General features: G+C 41.9%; 1 long non-coding RNA gene across 1 annotated transcript; it reads left to right on the forward strand.

Annotated features, from left to right (window-relative positions):
- The first annotated feature begins 409 nt into the window (after positions 1–409).
- On the forward strand, positions 410–7967 carry LOC113831153. The gene is made up of 3 exons (XR_003485772.2): positions 410–918; positions 6919–7556; positions 7926–7967. It is a non-coding gene; the product is annotated as an uncharacterized LOC113831153 (long non-coding RNA).
- The last annotated feature ends 413 nt before the right edge of the window (positions 7968–8380 follow it).

Consider the following 8380-nt stretch of genomic DNA (forward strand, 5'->3'; position numbering starts at 1 on the left):
CCATCTCTGGGCTTAACACCTTCTTTCCTTTTAGGGTCTCCCTTCAGTGTGCCCTTGCCTTGTAACTCCGAGATATGGTAGGTTAGTCCCTGCCTCATAGCAATTCAGTTGCTTCTCCTAACTTCAGCATGGAGTCTGGCTTCATTGCTGTTCCTTAATCTCAGGGACATGTAACGCAAGTTCTAATAGGTCTTAATGAAAGCCCGGAGTCAGATATTACGGGGTGAAAGCTGTAACATCAGAGCAGCAGCCAGCCAGCCACTAGAGCTCTTCTCTGCACAAAATCCTCAGACTGAAAAGAGACAGAGTTTCTGTCTTTCCCCATTATATTTTCTCTCTCCACCCAGTCATCTAACTTCCCATTTGCCCTTACAGACCTCTAGACTTCTATGGTTAGGTAGTGGCTAGCTACAGCTGATTTTCAGGCAAGCTTTATTTATTAGAGTGTCAACAAGATAACACCACAGAGACAAGCCAGGTCGAATCTACATTCTGGCTATTTTATTCACTTATTTTGTATGTGTGTGTGTGTGTATGCGTGCGTGTGTCTGTCCATGTCACAGCTTGCATGTGGAGATCAGAGAATAACTTGTGGAGTTCTCTCCTTCCTTCTTCTACCATATGAGTCTGGGGATTGAAGTCAGGTAAGTTACCTCTGAGCATCTCATTGGCTGTCATGGTTATATTTTGTTGGCTAGACTTTTAAGAATAAAGTCCATTTTAGACCATCTTTACTTTGCCATTTGTCCTCTTCTCACTACAGATTCATTGGGAGAAAGGGTCTGCATGTCAGACTCACACTGATATGACAGGGCTAGATCCTTCCAGTCTTCTTGGATGTCCTCTTTTCTCAGCATAAACCAGCTGTCTATATAGAGCACTTGGTTGCTACTCTGGAGACGTTCATCTACTTACCCAGTGAGTACTTACCGAGGTCTGCCTTAAGTAAGGTTCCCACAATGGTTGGAGTGATGATGTTTCCTCCAAAATTCACATTGAAACTTGGTCCCCAATGCCACAAAATCACCTTTAGGCAATGAAGGTGACACAGAAGTCTCATTCCTTCACAGGGCTTGCAGGAGGCAGCTGGACGAGGCCCTTTCCTCTTGCCCCGTGAAAACACAGCATATCACAGGGAGGTTGTTACAGCCAGGCACCATCTTGGAAGTACCAAACAGTCTGACTGGACAGTTGTGCTTGTAATATGTTGACTTGGGGCTTCCTACTCTCCAGAACTGTGACTGTATAGTTCTGCTGTTTTTAATTTACCTAGTCTCTGTCATTATACTGCAGTGGTACCATTAAGATGGACTAAGATACTGGCCAACCATACTCTGTATTTGGTATTGTCTTGGTTTTAAAATTGAAAGTCCTGCACTTCAGGAAACCCTTCAGCTGTGACAGACTTATACAGGTGGTCAACATGATTCTAAACCAAGTGTTGTAAATAATGGACTACTGGCTTCTCGGGTACTCAGGGACTTTTGCTTGAGAGGGCATTAAATTGGACTTGGACCTCAGGTGCTAGTCTGTTAGACCATTGAAGAAACAGGGGGGTTCCATAGCAGGTCATCAGACTTCATTGTTTTCCTCTGAGAAGCACAGAGGTTGAGCTTGTGGTTCATTGGCATCGAGGCCCCAACTTGTACAGTGCTGTTTATGAAGGAATGTGATAAACTAACACACACCAAAATTAGTATCCTCAGACAATAGGTAGTAGGGAATTAGGTCTAGTTGGCAGTTGCAGATGATCTTACCATCTGTGCCAGACACATCTATTGTCTTCATCCTCATAGTTTTCATGCCCATACTTTCTTTCCATTCATTTGTAGTTTAGTTATTTATGTCCGAAAAGTTTATGTGACTTGTACCAAATCACATAGAAAATTGTGGATCAAAGATCGGGGAGAAAGGAAGATGGTTCAGACAATAAAGTGCTTACTGGGCAAGCCTGAGGACATGAGTTCAGATCCCAAACACCCAAATTAAAAAAAAAAAAGCTGGTGTGTGATTCAAACTTGAAATCCCAGTGCTGGTCTGTGGGGTGGAGGTGGGACTGAGACAACAGGATCCATGGGGCTTGCTGGCTAGTCTAGCTGAATCCATGAGCTTCAGGTGCACTGAGAAACATTGTAACAAAAAGTAAGGTGGATTGTGATTGAGGGAGATACCTGATGTCAACTTCTGGCTTCCACATGCATGTGCACACACACATATAAACCACACACACACACACACACACACACACACACACACACACACACACTATAAGAACTCAGGAAATCTGACTTTCAAGTTCAAACAAACTGTTGGTCTTAATGGGCTAGAGACACTGACAACCAAAATGAGAAGGGCATTTCTTATTAAAAAACCAGAAATAGGAAATACTAGCTATCTGATGATAAGTGTGTATTCCATATTGACAAAAATGGTCCCATGTTTGAGAAATGTTTTTGGCTCTTAGCAAGTCCTTGTTCAAGACACTTGCTAAAGGATGGTGAGACCTGATTGAGAATTGGTCTCCCCGTGGCTGTGGCATGGACGTTGTCCCCTAAAGGGCTATATAGAAAGGCTTGGTTCCAATGGTGGCAGTTTGGGGAGATACTATGGGCTTTAAGAGGTGGGGTCTGCAGGAGGTCCTTAAGTCATTGGGGACACTCCCTTAAAAGGGGTCATGAGAGTCTGCCTCATTTCTTTCCTGGAAAGCATCTGTAACACAGGCTCTGACATGAAGTAGTTGTAGCAGACTGCCATGGTGTTCTGTCCTTGCTAGTGGCTCAAAGAATGTGGCTGCCAGATCTTGGATTTGAACCTCCAAACTGTGAGCTAAATAACCCCCTTTCTCTTGCTAAGCTGATTGCCTCAGGTATTTCATTGTAATAACACGAAGGTGACTAAAATCCCAGTCTTCACTCTTTCCTTCTCATTTTTTGCTAAGTATGCAATATTCTCACTCATGATTTTGTGGTATACCTTTGGTACTGTTAGGAGGTGTTTGTGTATGTGGGGTCACTACCAACTACTTGTCTCTTCCTGAAAATAAAATTCATTTAGATCCACTTACCTCCAAGCCCTGTGGAAGGGAAGGGCATGAAAGTATTTCTACTGGGTACATTTCTTCTTTAGAAAGGATGATTTAAAATACAAAATCACAAGGCATCCAGGAATGGTGGTGCATTCCTATATTCCCAGCACTTGGGAGGCTAAGGTAGAAAGATCAGGAGTTCGAGGCTACCCTGTACTATATAGTGAGTTCCACCCAGATCAGTCTGAAATACATAATGAAGCCTTATCTCATAAACCCAAAAGGCTGTGGTCTCTCTGTCAGCTGTGAACAGAGTTCTGACTCCTTATGAAAATAGTACTATTTCACTGTCTGTGTGTGTGTTGGCAGGGAGGAGAAATTAAATGCTGTTTGTCTTTAAGCCCCAACTAATTAACAACATTTGTTTTACTGTGGCTGCCTATGTGAAAGTTTGGAAAAGTAAATTTGTATTCTGAGAATGTGACTGCTTTAGTCTTCAACATTAAGGAAAATGAACAGTTCTTAGGAACTCACCATTATTTACTCCAAATTCCCCAGAGAGTAGAGAACAGGAACAGCACATCCAAACAAGGGCCTGAGGCTATGACCGACAGAGCCACCAGCCAGGAGCTCAGGCATCCTGAAACTCAGCACTGACCCACTTTCTCCTGTGGCAACACTTGAGACAGGTCTCCTGCCTGCTGGATCAAGGTGAAACTCACTGACCCTGGCAATTAAAGTATTTCACTATCTGGTTCCACCCCTCTCTGTTGAGTGGCTGTCTCAACTTCTCTGGCTACAGTCAGTTTCTCTCTCCCCCTGTTTCCTCGCTGTTTTGCATATTTTTAATCAGAGCACATCCATCACAGCTCATTGTAATTGTATTAACATGGCTGTCTCCTTCATTAGGTTGTGTCTTATTTATCCTTGTTAAGACTTTCAAATTTCAGGGTCTGGCACATGCTTGTCTCACAGGAAGTAATTAATAGATTCTTGCTGGATGACTGCATGATGGCTCTATATTGGTTAATATTTATTATGTACTTATTATGTGCAAAGCACTATATGGGAGCATTGCGGATATATATGGGCACACACACACACACACAGAGAGATAGGATATGAATTGTGGGGTCACTGCCCTCCGGAAACATAAAATTTGATGGTCCTGAACCATATGTATAGATTTGTGTGTGAATGGCTATGATAGCTTATGGGAGGAGAGAAGTCATTTGAATTGGAGCTGAGTGGGAGAAGCTAGAATAGGTGGTATTATGAAATGTTTGGACAGATAGAGTGTTGGAATACCAGGCTGAGGAAAAGAAAGATTAAGGCATAGTAATTCCCCTGGAACAAAAGGGTCTGAGAGTTCTGGTCTTGCCATGGCTGGAAAGATTGCCTACTGTTTAAAAATCCAAAATAAATCCCATTAATATCAATGAGTACATTTTCCCCAACTTGCTTATATTTGCATCCTCTAAGCAGGAGTGGTGATTAATCATCTCCAAATTGCTCAAGGATGTGAAACACAGGGTGTTCATAGGGCTCTAACAGCAGGAAATGCTTGTTGAAAATGAACTATTTACAGTTTACTTTGTGAACATCATATCTGCTAGGGCTACACAGTAGATAACAGTGACACTAGGTATCAGCCTTGACTGAACAAACAGAAAAATACTTCAAAACAGAAACCATTTCTAACTGGGTGTGGAGGTATAGGTCTGTCATTCCAATTATTCAGGGGTTGAGGCAGGAGGATTATGAGTTTAATTGCAGCAAAGTTTTAATAGGCTAGACTTTTGTTTTGGGCTTTTAACACAAAGCCAGAAAAATACAAAATTTTTAAATAATTTCTGTAGTTGTTGTTTTTTTCTAGATAAAAAATGTAAATTTATTGTCTCATAGTACTTTAATTTAAGAAAAACAATAGTCAGGCTGGAGAGATGGCTCAGAGGTTAAGAGCACTGACTGCTTTTCCAGAGGTCCTGAGTTCAATTCCCAGCAACCACATGGTGGCTCACAACCATCCGTTATGAGATCTGGTGCCCTCTTCTGGTGTGCAGATATACATGGAAGCAGAATGTTGTATACATAATAAATAAATAAAATCTTTTTAAAAAAAGAAAAACAATAGTCAAACATAAATCTTGTTAATGAATCAACAGAGGAATGTTCTGTAACCCTCCAGTGAATTCCAGAAGCTATGGAGAGTATCAGACCCTGTATATATGATGTTTTGTCTCTCATACACACATTCCTATGATATGATGTGATTTTAAAATAGGCACAGTAAGAGATTAACACAAATTGGAACAATTGCAATAATTTGCTACAATAAAAGTTATATGTCTAGAGTATGTCAAAATTCTTTACAGTCTTTTAGTTATTTGTATGGCTGGTATGGTAAAGTACACAGACAAAAGTCACTTAAGAAAGGAAGGCTTTGTTTCAGCTCACAGTTCAAGGGTACAGATCATCATGATAACAAAATCATGGCGGCGACACCTGTGACCGACCAGCTGCACCAGGTGCAGGATGGGTGATGCTGCTCACTCCTCCTTTCTATTCCACAGAAGACCCCATCCATGAGACAGTGCTGCCCCCACGTTGGGTGGCTTCTCCAACCTCAGTTAACTTAATGAAGAAGATCCTGCAGAAACATGAGTGAGGCTCCACTGCTAGGCGAATCAGGTTTTCTCAATTTGACAACCAATATAAACCGCCACATACAGACATATTTTTAGATGGTTGTATTTGGGTAACTGAAGGCATGGGAAGTGAGGCTGAAGAGACCATGGATGTTTGTACTTGGCAAGTTTTCAATTTCAGGATGGAAAGTTTTGGATTTGCTAGGCTTATGCTATGTGACAGTGATGAGCAATTTGCAGATCAAAATTACAGTATGCATCAGAAACTTTCCAACTTCAGGTCGTGAATCCATCATCACCAGTAATATTTATGATGTCCCAGTGGTGTTTTTCACAGTATGAGTCCTGTTGATAATAGTATAGTGAAAGCGCTTTTGCAACATTAGTGTGGCCATCTTCCGTGTTCATTCAAAATTTTACGGATATCAGGAGAAACAGAACCAGTCAACAGCAGGAAGTACAGTTCTTTTGGCTGTTTAACAGGTTAACATAACTTCACATTCTTTTCTAGTTTTTCACAGACTGGTAACACAAGTAGAGCATGGAAAACGCTTGTCACTTTGTATAGGAAGGAGGAAAAAACCCCTCAGAAATAGATTGCTCACACTCACAGCTGGTTGACGCCACAGACCGAATTCAAATTCTCACCTTCTGACTTCTTGTCCATTCCTATATCATGCTAGTCAGGTTTCTGTCCCTGTGATAAAACTATCTGAGATAACCCAACCTTTTAAAAGAGGAAAAGTTTATTTTGTTTTGTAGCTTCAGAGGGTTCAGTCCATCGTTGCCTGGCCCCGTTGATTGCTTTGGACCAGTGACCAAGTAGTGTGACTGAAGAGTGTGGTGAAGGAAGCTGCTCATCTCACAGCATGCAGAGGAGGGAGGGAGAAAAGAATAGACTCTTCAAGGACAGACCTCCAATGACCCATTTTCTCTAACTAGACCCCACCTTCTAAAGTTCACACTGTCTTCCAACATCGCTATCTTAAGGACCAAGCCCTTGACTGTTCTTGAACTTCTGGGCTGCGGTGACCCTCCTGCTTTAGCGCATCAAATAGATGAACATTTCTAGAACTTGCTTCCAGTAGAATTGGGATTCATTCCTCTGAAACTTCTAGCAGGTATTTTTAGAAGACTCACTGCTTCTGAGAAGGCAAAGAAACATTTTACATGAGCTATGTAGAGGTCCCTGGCAGTGACAGCTTTCTGCTTTCTCAGTTTCCCATCTCTGTCTACAAAATATAGGTGAGAAGTTATGGCAGCCATCCATCCTCTTGGGAGCCCACCATTAGCTCTCCACGGACCTGACACTTCTCAGTGACTCTCAGAAGAAATGTGCAACAGCCCTTTGAAATGAAATGCTTTTCTGTTGAACCAGAAAACAATCACATCTTCCCATTTATTCTTTAGGGTACAAATTGATCTGACTTGATTTGTCAGAGAGCCAGAACTGCAGGCAAATAGACACCAGAGAAATCAACCAATCTTTTAAGCCAGCAGTAATTGTTCCTCTTGTCGACTGGCTAAATGACTTGTGTCTGGAGAAGATGCTCAAAGTGAATCAGAATGCCTGAGGTGACAGAAACACAGAATGCTCCAAAGTGGGCTGTAATGAGAGTGTTTCTTTACATCTTACCAGGCTTTGGTTTTGTGTTTTCCCCTTCCCTCTTATCCTTTCTCCTGGGGCTAATATCGAGCAGAGATCAAAGACAATGCATGCACATGACACTGAAGACCAGTGTGGGATAGATTAAGTGAATGAGGAAAGTATTTATTAGCATTGAATTCTAGGATGAACTTAGTTGTACACGAGTCATTAATAAGTCCATGATGCTTCCAGAGAAGAGAGGCATATCATCAGAGGGAGTGAAGACCCTTTACTGGTGAGTCAGCCATCATTTTCTTTGCCCTCTCCCTTCCCTTCCCTTCCCTTCCCTTCCCTTCCCTTCCCTTCCCTTCCCTTCCCTTCCCCTCCCTTCCCTTCCCTTCTCCTCCCCTCCCTTCCCTTCCCCTCCCTTCTTTCCCCCTTCCTGCTTTCTTTCCTTTTAGTGGTTCTGAGAACCAAACCAAGGTCCTCATGCATGCTAAACAGGCACACTATCACTGAGGTACACTCTCAGTCATGTCCATCATTTTAAATTTTTAAAATTTAGCATAATTTAAACATACAAGAAAACTGAAAAAATCCTAATAATCCAGTCCACACCCACATATCGATTATGTGATTTGTTAAAAATTGCTATTTTTTCCAGCATTGTTTGTAATAGCCAGAACCTGGAAGCAACCTAGATGCCCCTCAACTGAAGAATGGATAGAGAAAATGTGGTACATTTATACAATGGAGTACTACTCAGCATAAAAAAACAACGGAATCTTGAAATTCGCAGGCAAATGGATGGAACTAGAAGAAACCATCCTGAGTGAGGTAACCCAGTCACAAAAAGACAAACATGGTATGTACTCACTCATATATGAATTTTAGACATAGAGCAAAGGTTTACCAGCCTATAATCCTCTTCACCAAAGAAACTAGGAAACATGAAGGACTCTAAGGGATAAATAGACCCCAGGAATGGGAAGTGGCATGAACTCCTGAGCTAATTGGGAGCATGAGGGTAGGGGAGAGGGTGCTGCCACAGTAAGAGCACAAGAAGAGGAATAGAGGAGATGAAATGGAGGAGCAGAGATATTGAGTAGGGGGAAGAAT

Source organism: Cricetulus griseus, chromosome 5 (assembly GCF_003668045.3).
Source record: "Cricetulus griseus strain 17A/GY chromosome 5, alternate assembly CriGri-PICRH-1.0, whole genome shotgun sequence".
NCBI classification, from domain to species: domain Eukaryota; kingdom Metazoa; phylum Chordata; class Mammalia; order Rodentia; family Cricetidae; genus Cricetulus; species Cricetulus griseus.